The sequence below is a fragment of the Monodelphis domestica genome, chromosome 7 (assembly GCF_027887165.1).
Source record: "Monodelphis domestica isolate mMonDom1 chromosome 7, mMonDom1.pri, whole genome shotgun sequence".
Classification (NCBI taxonomy): Eukaryota; Metazoa; Chordata; class Mammalia; order Didelphimorphia; family Didelphidae; genus Monodelphis; species Monodelphis domestica.
Window position 1 is genome coordinate 43,231,072 of NC_077233.1, and position 18,588 is coordinate 43,249,659.

An 18,588-nucleotide genomic window follows, 5' to 3' on the forward strand; every position below is an offset into this window, starting at 1 on the left:
CCTCTCGAGCCTTGGGCAAGTAGACCTGAATTTTTACTCAGCAGGGAATGGGTCATGTCCTGGTTAAGGGACTTGAGTCAAAGCCAAATTAAATCTTCCTGACGGAGGAGTGAGGAGATGGGATGTTCTTTGCGGAGGGCAGCAAGAAGAATGGTGTTGCTGGATCATCGAGTGTGTGAATGGGATGAAAGGACAAAGAGACAAAAACTAAGAAGGTGCCAGAAATTGGTATGATGTGATAAAAGACCTTCATGATAGGGTAGCCTCACCTGCAAATCAATCCCACATAGAGAACCCCCAGAAGACTGTTAAAACAAGGAATCAGTGTCCTACTTACAAGGCTTTAATATTCTAGCCTGGGATAGAACAGTCCAATTTTAAACTTACCAATTTATCTTGAGGCCAAGTTCAGAAATGCCAGCTTAACTCCACTATAGTTTCACTAGGAAAACTTGGGCGAGTCTCTTAACCTTTGTTCCCCTCCATTTCCCTCCTATTAATAACCCATTAACTGACCCCTTGGGGCTGTTGGGAAAGCTAAGCCATAATATATGATTATTAGAATCCCTAAAAATAATATATAGGGTATTAGACATATGCTAAGTAAGACATACAGTTCAGAGCACAACTCTGCCCTCATCCTGGGTATTAAAATTAGCCACTAAATCATTAAGTAAAATAGATTCATTCCCCCTCTCCCGCTTTGACATTAGGAGAGGGTAGTAAATATTTTCATTTTATTCTCATTATGGAGACTTAGGTGTAATGGAGTCAGTACACAGCTATAATTTTGCAACAGTATTTGAGCGTACTAATAACTGATGATAAAGGTTAACATAAAGGAAAAACGAGATAGAATAATAAGCTTTTAAAAAACAGACTCAGTAACAGTAAAAGAAATCAGAGTTTGTAATGCATAACCAGAATAAATATAATAGAAGGCCTTATGCATATTACAAAAGCTGGGTATTTTGATGATGAAATACTCTTAAATATAAATAGCTAGCACACTCTGAAGGAAGGACAAATTAGAAATATCAACTGCCCTTATGGTGATCGCCTATGTGCAAACACGTGGACATTTGGACTGGGGTGGAGTCTAATTTTCAATTCTTCTGTACGTTAGTCCCTAGTCAAGCTAGTGTTTCTAGGCACGAAATGATGCTGGAGGGCACCAAGAAGTTAAATTGCATAAATCAGTTGGTCAAAGTTATACAAGTAGTGTGTAGCAAAGGCAGAGCTTGAACTCAAGTCATTCTGACTCTCAGTTTGGCAAGTCAATTCTCCATTCATTACTCTATTCTGCCATTCATAATTAAATTAGAGAGATAGTTAATTTCTACATGCATGCTCACTTTCCCATGTTATCTCTAGTAGAGTTGAGCCCATGATTAGAGCAGTGTAGGTAATTCACAGTGATGAAACTCCCTTCACCAACGTGGATCAGCAGCTGCTTTGTTTCATCCCTGTGAGAAAAAGGACCTGAATTCAAGTCTCCCTGACTCAAAACCTGTCACTCTGTCTTTCATATCACAGCACGTCTCCCAGAGAAGAAGCACTAAAAAGGCTGACTATCATTTTTGTATGCACTTTGGTGCATTTATCACAATACCTGCTTCAGTAATAAATTAATAAATACTTGTTGATCAGTTACTTACCTACATAGAATATTTTATTATCTTTGGCAGGAAACTATAGTCAGTAGATGTTTAAACCTGGTAGAAAAATTTTACCCATGCCACACTTTAAATCTTTATGTGATTTATTAATTATTTCCTCCATTATTTTCTTAAGATTGAACAATCAACAAAAAAATAAACTAAGCCACAATGTGTGGCATTTCACCTTTCTAAGATGTATGTATTCACACCAAATTGAACAATTGCTTGGAGTCCTTTCAAACTGCTCTAGCACACTCCTGGTTTTCATTCATGTATCATTTAGGTTTAGGAAAAACAAAATTTCTGTCCCATCTAAATATATGTAACTCATAGAAAGAATATTTTAGCCTGTTGTACCCAGATCTCAGCCATCTCTTTTCTGAGAGCCAGAATTGTTTTAAACAGAGGACAGGTTGTCAGAGACACATCTTTAATCGCCTTCTTATTTCAGGTTCTATGTCAGGATGAAATGAGACACTCCGAAGTCACTGAGTATTTAAAAAAGGAAGTTGACTCTATCCTAAAAGCAAAAAGATGCAAGAAGAACACAACAGCACTTAGCTGTTCTTGTTTCTGCCCCTCACCCAGCCCCCTGATCTGGAAATATCAGATATTGGTCACTCCCAAAGTGCCAAGCACCCATCTAGTTGGAGAACCAGATTCCATCTGCCTGGTACCTGTCTGAGTCCCTACATAATCAGGAAGCTGTGTTAGCAAAGCTAGCACCATCTGAGCCACAAGGGCAACTTTGTCTTAGGGAGAGTCTGCCCATATTGTGAATGGGAAGAAGAAACCTACGTGGAGGAAATCTTAATCTGAACTCATAAAGGACTTTCTCTCTGCCCCCTGAAAAATAATCGCTAGTGGACAAAACCTCCACTTAGCTCCTGTTTCCTACCTTTTTTTCTCATTTTCCTGAATCCATTTTTTAAATTGTTGCAGAGTCTTTTTTCAGTCATTTCGTATTCTTGGTTACTTCATTTGTGCTTTTCTAGAGAAAGATCCTGGAGTGGTTTTCCATGTCCTTTCCCAGTTCATTTTATGATGAAAAAAACTAAGGCAAACAAAATTAAGTGACTTGCCCAGGGTCGCACAGCTAATAAATAACTGAGGCCAGATTTAAAATGAAGAAGAGACATGTTCCTACTATGCCACTTCACTGAATTTTAGTAGACTTATAACATCCAGAGATACTATAATTTTATATCTAATTGCTGGGCACTATCCCCCATTAAATCTTGACTTTTTCTACAGTAAAAGATAAATAGTGAATTTGCTTGATGTGGAATCATTTCAGAGTGATATTTCATTTGATAGAATCCCAAACCTGAAGAATTATCTATTGCATTACATATTATCAAGTATTACCTTATTGTGTCTCTTGATATAAAGTAGAATTTGGCATAAAGATAGTTTTCAGGGGCTTGATCCCAAGAGGTTTAACGATTTAGCATTTAATTGTTCTTTAATGGTTTCATATATAATAATAACTGCTATTCATATAGCTATTTAAAGTTTGCAAAGCATTTTACATTCATTATCTCATTTCAGTCTTAGAATAACCTCGTAACTATTATAATTATCATTTTTTCCACATATGGAAACTGAGGTTCAAAGAAGTTGGACTGGATGACTTTTTATTTGTCTACATGAATTCCAGCAAGTTATAAATCTCTTTAAACCTCAGTTTCCTCATGTTTAAGAAGAAGAGGGATGGACCAGATCAAATGTATCAAAACACCAATTTATAGCCCACATTGCAACCAGCATTATTCTCAAGGAGCCATAAACAAATTAAAGCACAAATGGGAAATATTTAACCAAATAAATAAAAATATCATAGAACATAGATAATGTTTGTATGTGGCTCCCCAAGTCAATAATTGGTCCATAGGACTCTTTATATAAGGTTTAGTTGTGCCAATTACTTTTTAATTGATACCACTAGGCTAGATGACATAGAAGTCCTCTTCCTACTTAAGATTCAATTTTTCCATGTCTTACTCTGAAATTTAATGAATTTAAGTGTGATGATTATTCATTGAGATCCTATCTAATCATATGTATGGACAAAAATGGTCAATAAAAATGAATCATAATAAGGAGATCATAAAAATATATTGCTGAAGATTTTCCTCCATTTTGGGCATTTGGGACATTAATCTATTATTATGCAGAATACTAGACTTGATCTTTGGAAAAAAATTTTAATATCTAATTATTCTATAAAATACTGATGCTCAATCTACATCTATTATTTTAGGTGTAGAGTATATCAGGTGAAAGAGTTTCACAAACCAGGAAGCAAAGATACTTTAAATCAGAAACCATTGTGCAAATTAATAGAAAAATATATAGACAGAGAATTCTTCATAAGTGTTATAAAATAAAATATATCATAAATAATGACAAAATTTAAGAATAGCCATTGTTACCCAAATTCCCCTCTTAGATTAAGTAGATTAAGTGCATTAAATCATTTCATATGATTTAAGTGTTTCTGATTGTTTCTTTCATCTTTACCCTCCTTTTTTCACAGAAATACCATCCAAATCCAGAGCAACTTTCATGTAACAGCCTTGCAGCACACCTTTCCATTTTCACTCTCTACTTATTCTCTTCTGGCCAAAAAACTATTAAAACTTATCCCCCTTAAGAATTGATCTTGCTATGCCAATCTTTTCCCCAAAACCATGAATTATTTGTTTTTCTGTCTTCCAAGTAATGGAACATTCAAGCCTCTACAGTATGATGCCTTGCTATCTCTCCCATCTAATCTCCTATTATTCTTCTCCACATAGTCTTTTTCTTCAGGTGTGTCAGTATGCACTTTGTAGTTTGTCACCTAATTTTTTTATGTCTAGAATTTCCCCGGTGACCATGTTGACAGTAACAATTCCATTAATCCAACAATGGAGATAATTATTAATTAGTCCATCTGATTGTATTACCATGTACTCTATATTTCTTCATTTTCTTCAAAAGAGTTATTTCAAATATTATGTAAAAATGCTTTGCTAAGATCTAGCTAAACTATATTCATAGCATTCCCCTATCTGTCAGTTTAGTAATCCTTTCAAAAAAGGAAATAGGATTAACCTAGCTTGACCACATCACATTGCTGACCTATATTAAGCTTTCAGTCTACTAAAAACGCCAAATAATTTTCATGTCAACTGATGTCTAACCATACTTCCCCTTTATCATAACTGTGATGTTGAAACTTTGTGATCATTCTCAAGACCATTCTTTGCCCTATCAAATCTCATCTTATTAGATTCTGCCCAGTATTTTCAATATTTTAGCCTATGCACTGTGAGAGCAACTCCTCCCAGCTTTGTGACATCTTCATATTTGATGGGCAAACAATCTATACTTCTAATCACAATAATGATAAAACATTAAATATTTACCTACTTTACTGGAGAGCACATGGACAACAAAAATAATATTAATCCAATCATAAATGCATTTATTAATCCATATGTCTGTGTTATCATGTCATTCATATTTCTTCACCTTTTAGATGAAGAAAGATAGAAAATAATTTTTTGATATTCTTAATATAAATACTTTTTTCAAAAAAAAATCTATATCAACTAAAACCAGAGTAGTTTAGTAATCCTTTCCAAACAGGAAATGAGGTTAGTCTGGCATGACCTGTTCTTGATGAAAATATGCTGACTCTTTCTAATTACTATTTCCTTTTTGTTGTTAAGTAATCATTTTTTAAAGATCCAATTTAGAAGTTTTCCAAGAAATGGAGTTAAGTTCACTGTCCAGTAGTTCATAGAAAATATTGTTATCCTTTTTTTTTTTGAAAATCAATATATTTTCCTTTCCAAACTAGTGATATTTCTCCTATTTTCTGGGATCTTTCAAATATTGGTGACAGAGCATCAGGAATAATATCTTCCATTATTTTCAAGACCTGAAGATGCAATTCATCTGTGACAGAGGACATGAATTCATCTGGGATAGCTAGGTGTTCTCTTACTTTATCCTTATTTATTTTAGCCAAAAACTCCCTATTCTTAAGTTTTTAGTTATGCTCTTTCCAGTCCAAAGGTCATTCTGCTTTGCAGAGAGAACAGAAACACTATAACTAATGAAGGGTTCTGTCTTCATCCTGATAGCAGTGACTATCATCTCCTCCACCTAAAGCAAAAAGGCATATTCCTTCAATGACCCTCCTTTTCTCTCACCCTAACAAAACAAAACAAAGGGAAAAAACCCTCATTCTTTCTGTTGTCATTGGTTTCCTTTGAATAGAGATAGTTCATTTTAAGATTTAGAATTCCTCACACTATTGTGAGGGATCCCGGACAGACATCTATTTATTTTCTACTAATTTTCCTTGTTTCAATTTTCTCTTTTTATGATTTGTGTATGTATATATAAACATGAATGCATATGTATATAGGAATTATTTGCCTAAAATACATGTATTATATATATATATGAAAGTGAATGCATAAAATTTTTATAAAACATATATATATACATACACATGTATAGCCATATACTTATTTTTCATAATATATATATATATGTAATGTTTATGTGTGTATCTATTTACCTATGTCTATCTAGATGGGGATGGGATGAGATAGAAAGAGAGAGAGAATCCCATCTCTCCTGGTTGACTTCTTCAGTATTTTTGTCTTTGGGATTCTTCCTATCTTTCTTCTGCTTTTTTTTTTCACAATATCTATAGTCCCTCATTTCCTCTCCTCTGTCACAAACTATAGAATGGAGAGGTCCCTTCTTCTCCTTAACATTCACATCCAACCAAGAAATCAGTTTCTTTCTTTTTTTAAAGAGTTTGAAATACTGAATAGAATATCCATTTGTTTAAACACCAATTGAAAGCTATAATTATCAGTAAGGCAAGTCAAAAGTTGTCAGCTACTCTGCTTTCAGTATATGCTCCAGTGAATTTCTAAATAACTGCTCCTACTTGACTTCCATCACTACTATATCATGCCTCTTTGACAGCCTTTAGATCTATTTCCCAAACTCTTCATTGATTCTTCTTTCCATACAGGTGGTCTATATTATATTCCAATGATACTATCTCCTGTTTGACTCTTTTTTTTCACCCAAATACTCTCAATGTTTCCACTGCAAATTCTTGGATTTACTTACATGAGAAGGGCTTCTAGAGTCATAGGATAGCCATGAGTTTCCTCCTATCAAATCTCAATGATACTTAAAAAATCCATTTTGTATCCTTGCATTAGACCTTGTGTTTTTCCCCTAGATTTTTAGCACACACACACACACACACACACACACACACACACACACATACATACTTTTGAAGAGACAGCTAGATGATAGAATGCTGAACCTGGAGTCAGAAAGACATGAGTTTAAAAATTGCCTCAGACACTTAGCTGTATGACCCTGGGCAAGTCACTTAACCTTTGTCCAGGGTTCAGATAAATGACTTAGTGTATAGAGAACTAGACTTGTAGTCAGGAAGACCTAAGTTAAAATCTGGCTTCAGATATTTACTAGCTGCATGACCCTGAGCAAATCTCTTAACTTCTGTTTGTGTTAATCCACTAGAGAAGAAAATGAAAAACTACTACGATATCTTTGCCAAGAAAACTCCATAAAGGGTCACAAAGAAGTGGGCAAAATTAACCAACTGAATAACATTTTTGAAGACTAATGTTATACTGACTCTTGGATTTTGCCTCCTATGAATTTCTGTGCATCTAAACTGCTATTTTTCCTTCATGGCTTCTCTCTATATCATATAAATTAGAGAGTATGCATAGACTGTCTTGTCGCTCTTTATCTTTATTAGTTGGAAGTTCTTTTGTTTAGATTTGTAAGACACATGGCAAATATATTCTTACAAACAGATGTAGTTCACCTTTATGCCAAGATTTCATCAACTCTGTATTATATGACATGAACCATAAGGCCAATACTAACTTTTTTGCCTATTCTTTAATGCCAAAATGATTTTTCATTTCTGTATCTTTTGTCTTAAAAGAACAATATTACCAAAATACAACCTGTACCCCTTTAGCTAATGGTTTCTTGGCCAAAGTTTCACAATTAATAACCACACTTTTTAGATCACTTTTAGAACTGTCAGTTGAACCCACATGATTCGCCAGAAGTGGAAAATTATCATCCATTTCATATATCACAGAAGACTTTTATGTTAGCTCTTGGATACATACCTTCAGAAGATAGACAGTAGAACTCTATCACAATTTTTATCTCAACAAGTACATATCTAAGTAGCTCTGTGCAGTAAATAAACAACTAATTCTGTTCTTTTCTTCTTCCACCCCTTAAAAGATCTCACATACCGAATTGGTTATCCTCTATCATCCTTGGGAAAAACAAACAAACTTAGGTACTTTCTCTTCAGAGCATTCAGTTCTTTTCTCTTTAAGGAGACCCTGAAATCTGCTTTTAAGTTCTAATTGTAGTTGTTCTCTTCCTTCCCTTCTTCTTCTGCATAACAGTCTTCAATTTTCCATCATTCTTACAAGGGTCAAGTCTTTCCTCCTCAATATTGTATCTTTCATTCCCATTGAAGCTATATTTATGTTTCTTTTAGGAACTTTGAAGCTATACATACACCTCTTTTTAGACTGAGTAAGGGTACTCATTCTTTAAAACAATAACAACAACAACAACAACAATAACAAAACAATAGAAAATCCTGGCTTGAGGAAAGATTCTTTGAGTCACTTTACTTCTCATTCAGGAAAGTGATAAGCCTACATTTAAAACACAGATAGCAATTTTTATTTGATTAATTTGTATTAAATTTCTACCCATTCATTGAAAGCCAACTCTTCTGCCAACTCTTCTTTGAAACTTTCCTTTATCCTTCCTCCCCATACACCTCTCATTGCACTTTACATGAAGCTTTTTTAGGCATTATTGTATATTATTAGTTTTTGTTCAGCAAATAGACAATGAATTTTAAAAATTTTTTATGGGTTATAATAAGTGTATCATCACCCAAAACATATTTCTATATTATTCATTTTTGCAAGTGAATAATCCTATAGAACCAAAATCCCAAAACATTTACCCAAATAAAGAAGTGATAAATCATATGCTTTCATCTGCATTCCTACTCCAACAGTTTTTTCTCTGGAGATGGATGACATTCTTTTTCAAAACTTCTTCAAAATAGTCCTGTATTGCTTTTAGTAGCAAAGTCTATCACCTTTGATTGTTACATAATATTTCAGTTACTGTATATAATATTCTCTTGGTTCTGCTTGTTTCTCTCTGCTTCAGTTCACATAGGTCTTTCCAGCTCCTTCTGAAATTGTCCTGTTCATCATTCTTTATAACACAATAACACAATATAATACAATAGTATTCCATCATCATTGTATATCACAAATTGTTCAGTCATTCCCCATTTGAGGGGTATCACTTTAGTTTCTAATTCTTTGCCACCAGAAAAAGGACAGCTATAATGATTTTTTTGTACAGACAGTTCCTTTACCAATTTTTTATGTCCTTGGGGTCCAGACCTTGTAGTGTTGTAACTGATTCAAAAGGTATGCATTCTTTTATATAACTATGGGCATAATTCCAAACTGCCCTCTGGAATGATTGGATCAATTCACAATTCCACAAGCAATGCAATACTGTCCCAATTTTGCCACATTCCTTCCATCATTTATCATTTTTTATTAGTGTTATATTGGCCAATTTGATAGGTATGAAGTGGTACCTAAGAATTGTTTTAATTTGCATTTCTCTAATCAAGAGTGATTTAGAACATTCTATGTGATTATTAATACCTTTAATTTCTTCATCTGAAAATGACCTATTGATATACTCTGACCATTTATCAATTGGGAAATAACTTGGATTCCTATATATGACTTAGTTCTTTATACATTTGAGAAATGAAACTTTTATCAGAGAAATTTGTTTTAACATTTTTTCCCAGTTCATTGTTTCCCGTCTAATCTTGTGTGCATTGGTTTTGTTTGCAAAAGACTTTTTACTTAATATAATCAAAATTATTCCTTTTACATATTGTAATATTCTCAACCTTTTGTTTGGTCATAAATTATTCCCTTCTCCATAGATTTGACAGGAAAATTATTTTATATTCCTCTAATTTATTTATAAATTTAATCTTTATAATTAAATTATATACCCATTTTGAGCTTATCTTGGTATAGGAAGTGAGATACTGATCTAAGCCTAACTTTTGACATACTCTTTTCCAATTGTCTTCAATTGTCAGAATTTTTTGTTAAATAGTGAGTTCTTATCCCCAAAGCTGGGATCTTTGTGTTTATCAAAGACTAGATTGGTGAGGTCATTTACCCTAAACTGTTCCATTGATCTACCCTTCTATTTCTTAGCCAGTACCAGATTGTTTTGATGATTACTGCTTTATAGTACTGTTTAAGGTCTAGTACTCCTTGGCCACCACCCTTCACATTTTTTTTATTAGTCCCCTTGATATTCTTAACCTTTTGTCCTTCCAGTTGAATTTTGTTATTATTTTTTATAGTTCTATAATGTTTTGGTACTTTGGTATGTCGCTGAATGAATAAATTAATATAGATAGGGTTGCCATTTTTGTTATATTTAGCTCAGCCTATCCACAAGCAATTAATGTTTTTCCAATTGTTTAGATATAACTATTTTTGTGAAAAGTGTTTTGTCATTGTGTTCATATAATTCCTATGTTTGTCTTGGCAAATAGATTCCAAAGTATTTTATATTGTCTAAAGTGTATTAAAATGGGGGGCAGCTGGGTGGCTCAGTGGATTGGGAGTCAGGCCTAGAGATGGGATGTCCTAGGTTCAAATCTGGCCTCAGACACTTCCCAGCTGTGTGACCCTGGGCAAGTCACTTGACCCCCATTGCCTAGCCCTTACCACTCTTCTGCCTTGGAACCAATACACAGTATTGACTCCAATATACAAGGTAAGGATTTAAAAAACACATACACATACACACACTAACGTATATTAAAATGGAATTTCTCTTTCTAACTCTTGCCGCTGAATTTTGTTGGAAATATATAAAAATGCTGATGATTTATATGGGTTTATTTTGTTTCCCAGCAGGTAGACATTGAAATAAATTTCTTAGTTGTTGGAAGGACTCTTTCCACTGGAATATTTTTAAATGGGTTGATTCTCCCTTTGTCTAAAATAAATATTAATGGAAGGGTTTTGTTTTTTGGTCTTTCATTAATCACCAAAGAATCTAGTAAATGAAAAAAGATTTTTAAAAATGTTGTGATGAATATGTAAGGTGACAAAGGAAAACTTTCTCACCAGAAAATGTTTTGTTTTATTAATTTCTTTATTTTCTTACATAAAAATGAGGTCAACAAATCTATTTGAATCTCTGTTATCAATTTACCACTGTGCTTGTCTCCTTCTAAATCCTCAAATTCATTAATTTATATGCCTGCTTGCTTCACATCTGTGTGGTTTTGGGGATCAAATTAATCATAATGCTCTTTATGAGAGGAAAATACATCAGGAAAGGAAAATACATCTTCATGTGATTATGAAAGCAAAATAATTTGAATGTTTCCTCTTTCAAATATATGCAGGTGCAATTTATTGCTATAATAATAATAACTATGGGCAAGAACTCTTCTCAGTTGTAATTCCAGGACAATGTCAGAATTTAAGTTATTGAAAGAAAGTCAGAGCTCAATATTTACTGCCTCACTTCTATTGAAGGTCTCAACTATAGTGATAAGTCCCACAGATCACCTTGTCCTGTGTCATCATGTAGCTTAGAAAAGACATTAGGAAAAAAAAAACTTGTTTAGCTTTCTACTTTAAGAAGAGACATCATAGTGTAATTTCTTTTGACTCTCTTTGGATCCTCAGGTCTTAGCAGTATCTGAAACATAATAAGTGCTTAATAAATATTGACTGACAGATTGATATAAAACCAGACTTGCAATCAAGAAGACCTAGATTAAAGCAAACAAATCACTTAACATCTTAGTGCCACCCCAAACAACCCTCTAAGATTTGATTATGTGTGAGTTATGGATATTAGTATAGATATATTCACTTACATATCTATGAATGTACCATTATTTATATAGGATGTCCCCAAATTCTAAGGTCACTTTTAAACTATTAAAGCTTATAGACTTTTCTGTTTAAATTTCAAAGTGTTTTCCTAATAATCATGTGAGTTTATTGATAAAAATATGTTGACCTGCATTTCAAAGAGGAAGCAGAATCTTAAAGAAGCAAAGACTTGCTCTAGGACTCTGGCTAGTAAACAGCAGAATAAGGACTGAAACTCAGGTACGGAGTTTCTGTTGGTTTTGCTAATTCAAACTTCCTTAGAATGGCAATGGAACTAAAGTCATATATTCAAATGACCATTCACCAAAAGTTTATTAAGCATCTACTGTATTTAAGGAACTGTGCTTGGCACTTAAGACATAGAAATAAAAATGAAAAATGTCCTACCTTAAAAGAACTTGCATTTTATTGGGGAGAAATATAATGTATATGAAGTAATAAAAATAATTTCTAGAGGTAGTCAATGTTAACAATTAGGAAGGTCATAAAAGGTGTCATGAAGAAAGGGACACCTGAGCTCTGCTTTAAATTAAAACCATATCTATTTCAAGCAAGATTTTATTATCTGGATGTGTAATACTGTATTCTTAATTGCCTAAATACTTGCTGATCAAGTTTACAGTTAACAGGTGAGAGACATTTGGCAAAACCAATGAATATTGATTTTCATTCATTTCTTGGAATGCTCATGCCATTCAGATAAGCTCTTAGTTATATTGGATACAATTATCTATTTTACTTATATATTATATAGGGCACAGGAAGGAATCCTGAGCAAAAGAAATATGTACAGTCAAATATTATCAGTGGAATCACTGTAACCATATTCTTCTCTTCCATTTAAATAGTTATATCATCATATCAAATATATATTTTAGGAATAGATTATTCCTAAGTGGGAGGTACTTTAATGTCAGGAAAATAAATTCTTCCCCCACTCTCTTTCATATATGCATATTATATATATATGTATATAGACATAGATATAGATATATAAACTCTGCTATTGATAATAAACCAGATAACCAATAATGACTCATTCATAACAGATGGTGCCCTCCAAATACAATAACCCAAATCATTTTTATTATAAAAATGTTGACCAGATACAAAAGAAAATGGAAAATCAATAAAGTATTGGTCTGATCTTGAACATTGATTTCATGAGAAATATAAACTAAATATCCATTGGATCCAAAATGAGCTGTGTCCTCCAAGATATAAACTTATAGCAAAGCATCCCAGCATATTGAAGATCTATTTTTGAATGTGTACTTAAAGACAACTAATACCTGGGGCAGAACTTATGAATACCTGATAAATATCTGAAAGCTTGAATTATTAGGATTCTTTCTGCAGACAAATCTCCCAATGAGGTAGAAGAAAATGCAGACAAACCCCTCCTCCCTTTTGTCATGAAGTTTTTGAAAAGAAGAGCATTTTATTGGACTCCATGGTTATCTATAATTTATGCAAGATGATAACACTGTATTCTCATAGATATGCAAAAGAGAAAAAAAAAAGTTTCCACCATTTCTTTCTGGAAAACACTTTCTCCTTGTTTGCCTCATTCTGAAATGTGTCTGCCTGAGCATGATCAATGTTCATTAAGTGCAGTAAAGTGACAGGTACACAGAATGGCCCAGAATGTTTGTGCATCTCAGCTTCCCATAATGAATAAATGGACCATCGGCTCCCAAACACAGCTGTGCCATCCATAACTCTGGATTTGACACTTGACTGCCCTTAGGAGTCTGTTTGTCAAAAAGAGTCCATTTGAAAAAAAATGGCAAAGAAATCACTTGTAAAGCTTTTTGGAAGGCCGTTAAAGAGAAGATGCTTGGGTTCACCAATTCTCACAGTCAGATTTATTTGAGATGAATCAATTATTTATTCTACGGGTTATCAGTTTGTTACCCTGTGAGTTCACTCAAAGTTCATTTTACTGAGGGAAAAGAGAGGTATTGTTCTGCACTCCATCAGAAATATGAAATCAGCTTGAAGAAGGACCAGCACAATTCTCTATAGCTAATGTGGTTCAGAAGGGAAATTCTGCTGTCATCAGAAATCTAGTATTGGATGGCAAAAGGTGACTAGGATGATAAAATCACTGTAAGGGACTGCAGTTTCATTTGGGAGAAACAGCCTGTATCATCATCTGATGATCATACCCTAGGCTGGAGGCTATCTTTCAATGACAAATGTTCCTTGTTAACCATAGTTCCCCACATGATGTAAAGCAAAACATCACCAACTCCATGATATAGTTCAGGGCTCCTTAACAGTTTAGTGAGAAAAGACTCTTCATTTCCCAGAGTTCTTACAATTAAGGAATTGGTATTTGGGTAGGGAGTGTGTGTGTGTGTGTGTGTGTGTGTGTGTGTATGTATGGGGGAATTAACATTAAAATTGTTAAGCTAGAGAGTAGGTGATGCTAATGATCAACCCCACTGCATTAACTTAACCCCCAGCAACTGCAGCAAAGCAGAGACAATGCGAATAATCCTCCAGCAATTATCTTGAAAAATCTGCTGGACAGGTTTTCCAAATCATGTATACAAATATATATCTACCTACCCATCCATCCATCCATCCATTTATATCTCTTTGCATCTGTCTGTCTTTCTGTCTAGTCATAGATTCAGTGTTTGAAGGACTTAAGAGGTTCATAAATGAAAAACCGAGCCAGTTGTCTATTCATTGAGGCCAAATACCCTGTTGTTAAATAATGTTTTTTTTATTCAAATTTTCTTCTTTAAGGGCTGCAATTAGACCAACTTATACATAGTAATATATGGGGAAAATCTTATATGTAACTCTCAAAAATTATATTCACTATTATAGTAATTAGAAGAATCATTCACAGGAAGAGACTGGTAATAAGTGCTATAAGATGATATACAAAAAGAAATACCCCTAACCCCATACATGCACACTTAAAACTATGCTGCTAAAACCCAGCAGGAAACTGCTTGAAATTAAAACATTAGCACTTATGAACACTTAAACATACAGGAAAGAAGTGGATCACCCAAAACCAAAATTATCTTATAGTTTTTTGTTTTGTTTTGTTTTTCTCTGCAGTGAGGGTAAAGAGAAAATAAATGCTACTTAATTGAAAAAAAAAATAGGATGCATAATAATTTTGACACATTAGTGGCAAAATTGCCCATATGCCCCTAGTTGCTCAAGTTTATTAGTTTTGACTCAGAATAAGAAGTATTTATCACTGAAATCTCAGCATATACAATTTATTTTCTTCTAAAGGAAAAATTATTGTCAATAATGATAATAAAATCTAGTATTTATAAAGTACTTTGAGGTTAGTAAAATACATTACAATTATTATTTCATTTTATCTTCAACCTAGGAGGTAAATACTATTATTAATGACATTTTACAGAATAACAAACTGAGGCAGGCAAATGTTAAATGATTTTCTCAGGGTCACACTAAGGATTTTGAACTCAGATCTTTCTAACTGCAGGTCCAGCATTCTAAAGCACCATGGCACCTCACATTAATAACAAGTTGAACATGGTAACAGCTTCACCTAAGCCTTTCTAGCTTCCCTTTCTAGCCTCTCCAATCCATTCTCCCTATTGTTGACAGACTAATATTGCATAAGTAGATAGCTGTCCATGGTATTCCTCTGCTCAAATATCTCTCATAACTTTCTGTTATTTGCCTAATATCCATGCTATTTAGGGTACCTGGACCATTCAATCTCCTTGTGTTCACCTTATGAGATTTTACCTATTTTTTAAAGCCCCGTTCAAATGTCATGTCCTTATAGAAGCCTTTCCCAATTCCTTCCCACTTTTCCCTTATTAATAAATCCCTCTTCTTGGAGGAGTATTGTGTAGTGGATAAAAGCAGGAGAACCTTGGTCCAAATATTTACTCCATGGTTAAGCTGATATATTAATTGATTTCTCTGAAATTTTTACATTTTAGGTTAAAGTAAGTGTAGTATTTACCACACCTACAGGATTAATGTGAAGCTTAAGTAAGATCATTATTTCACAAATGCACAGCTATATAGGGAAACTCAAGTTCAGGAACTTTAAGTGAATGGGTCACAAAACTCATGTCTTATTGATTCTCAGGCCAGCACCATATCCACCAGCTATGCTTAAATTCATACCTAAATTCTAGTTCTTATTTATTAGATTTTATGTTACATTTTATCATATAACTCTCTAATGTCCATACCTCATACATTAATATTGTAAATTAGAGTTGTTTATATTTATGGTCATCTTTCTCCTAGGCAAAGTTCTATGAAATCAAAGACCATGAATTTTCTAAGTTGTCTATCTTCTTTAGACTTAGCCCAATTCTTTATAATAGTAGATAATTAATAAATATCTATTCAATGAATCAATAAATTTTTAAAGGGAAAGAGACCATATAGGGCACCTCATTTAATTATGTCATTTTTTAAAATGAGGAAACTAAGGTCTAGAATGTTCTGTAATTTGTCTAAGGTCCTCAGGTAGTATGTGGTGGAGCAAAGATTCAACCTCAAGTGTCCTACTCCAAATATAGTACTGCATCCACTCTTACAGAATCACAAGATTTCATTGTGAGAGGGTTTATTATACATTCCTATTCTCCTTTTTAAGTTTATCATTTGTAAATGTAGGTTGCATCTAAATGGGTAAGCTCTTGGTGCATTCAAGTCAGAGAATTGTCCTTGTGTTATTTAACTGTCAAACCAAAATTTGTATCTAAATGATTACCCAAATATATATGTTTTGTTTTTGAAGAAATTAAGTCAAAGTGATTATGTTGCTCTTTGCAGTTGTTTAGTCATTTTTTTAGTCATGTCTGACTGTATGGGACCCCATTTGGGCTTTTCCTGGCAACAATACTGGGGTGGTTTGCCATTTCCTTCTTCAGTTCACTTTATAGATGAGGAAACTGATGTAAATAGGGTTAAGTGACTTGCCTAGAATCATACAACTGGTAAGTATCTCAAAACAGTTTTGAACACAGTGAGATGAGTCTTATTGAATCCAGGCATGACCCTCTATCCACTGTGCCATGTAGCTGCCACTTGGCCTTCTTAAATTCAGATAGAACATTTCTACTTCCTCTGAAGGTGTATGAGTGGGTGTGTGTCTATGTATTCCCAGAATAATCTCTTTGGCCCTTCTAAAATCTTATCAAAAATTATAAATTCCTGCACTGATATGGCATTCCTAACTCAGAGACTGACTAATGCTAAAGGAAAACAGTGTGATGTCCTCTCTATCTCTTCTTGCATTCCCTAAATATTTTCAACATTGTACTTTCCAAAGGTCCATTTCTTTCTATCTGCCTCACAATTAGTTACATGACTCATGCTTTTTTCTTAAATACAAAATGGTATGTCAATGGCTCCAGTTACATAATCCCAACTCATTTTAAAGTTAGCATTCCATTGATTAATGGAACCCACTTCAAAGTAATTACCTTCATTATGTAAGGACAATTTTGTTAGAATTAATCAAAATTGAGGGTGAACAGGTTCTTCCTTGAATCAATAAAAGCCATTGCATGATAGACTCAGTCACATCCTAAGGAATTAAAGGAAGAAGATAGGGTCTATAAGTGGACAGACAGGAGCAGTGTTAAGGTTGGCCAGTAGAAGAGGAGGGAGATATGGAGGGAGGTCATTTAGCTCTATAGGCTTCTCCAGAGCAGAAAACTCAGGCAGAGAAAAGTCCAAAGAAAGAACAGACTCTCCCAGTTTCCTCTATTGGTGTCTATCTATTCACAGATCATTATAATAAAAACTGCTATTCAGGTGCCAGAAAGTTTCCAAGAAAGCTCAATTTTACCTCATCCATTAGAGGTAGATATAAATGTAAAGTTGAGCAAAGATGTCAATCTTTGCCTAAATGTCCAGAATTTTTTTTAACTTGGGAATCAATGATCATGTCTGAAATTATAACTTTTTCATATAAAATAAATACTGTAAGGGACAGTTAGGTGGCTAAGAGGACTGAGAGCCAGGCCTGAATATGGGAGGTCCTACATTCAAATTTGACCTCAGATACTCCCTTATTGTGTGGTACTAGGCAAGTCACTTAACCCCAATTGTCTAGGTCTCTTACTGTTCTTTTGCCTTGGAACCAATATTTAGTCTTAATTCCAAGATAGAAGTTGTTTTGCCTTGGAACCAATACATAGTCTTAATTCCTAGATGGAAGATAAAAAATAAATGAATTAAATAAAATATCCTAATGCTGAAGGAAAAAGGAACCATCTGGACCTTTGGGACCAGTATGTGCCTTTAGGTTGACTTTATATTGTAGGAATTTTACTTATCTGGTCTGTTTCAATAAGCATTCATTAAGCTTCTGCTGTTTGTCAAACTTTCCATCCTACAGGGGGTGATATGATATATGAACAAGGAAGCATATACTTGATAATTTGGAGAGAAGGAAAAAAATATAACTTCTGAGGCATCAGGAAAGGATTTCTATAATAGATGACACATAAACTGACTTGAAAAAAGGTAGACATTCGAAAAGACGAAGGTCAAGAGAGAGTAAATTCCAGATATAAGCTTGTGCAAAGGTGTTGGATGAATTTCCCGTTTTATTACTTTCCAAACCTTTTGAAATTGAGGCATACAATGTGCCTGAAATTTTGGTTTGGGTATTTTAAAATATTTTAGTTACATGTAGATATTTTTAAAATATGAAAATACATTCGATTTGCAAACCTCTTTCACCTTTTCTCTGCTTTCTACTGGAATTCACACAACTCTAAATGTTACATAGGCTACGACCTAATATTTATCTTACTAACAGTCTCAGATATATTTTAGGAGCAATGAGTTTCTCAGTC

The 18,588-nt window shown here is 33.8% G+C and overlaps 1 protein-coding gene across 14 annotated transcripts in view; it reads left to right on the forward strand.

Annotated features, from left to right (window-relative positions):
* LOC100619412 (contactin-4) overlaps window positions 1-18,588 on the forward strand; it is a 1,170,520-nt gene that overhangs the window by 425,839 nt on the left and 726,093 nt on the right. The window lies entirely within an intron of this gene.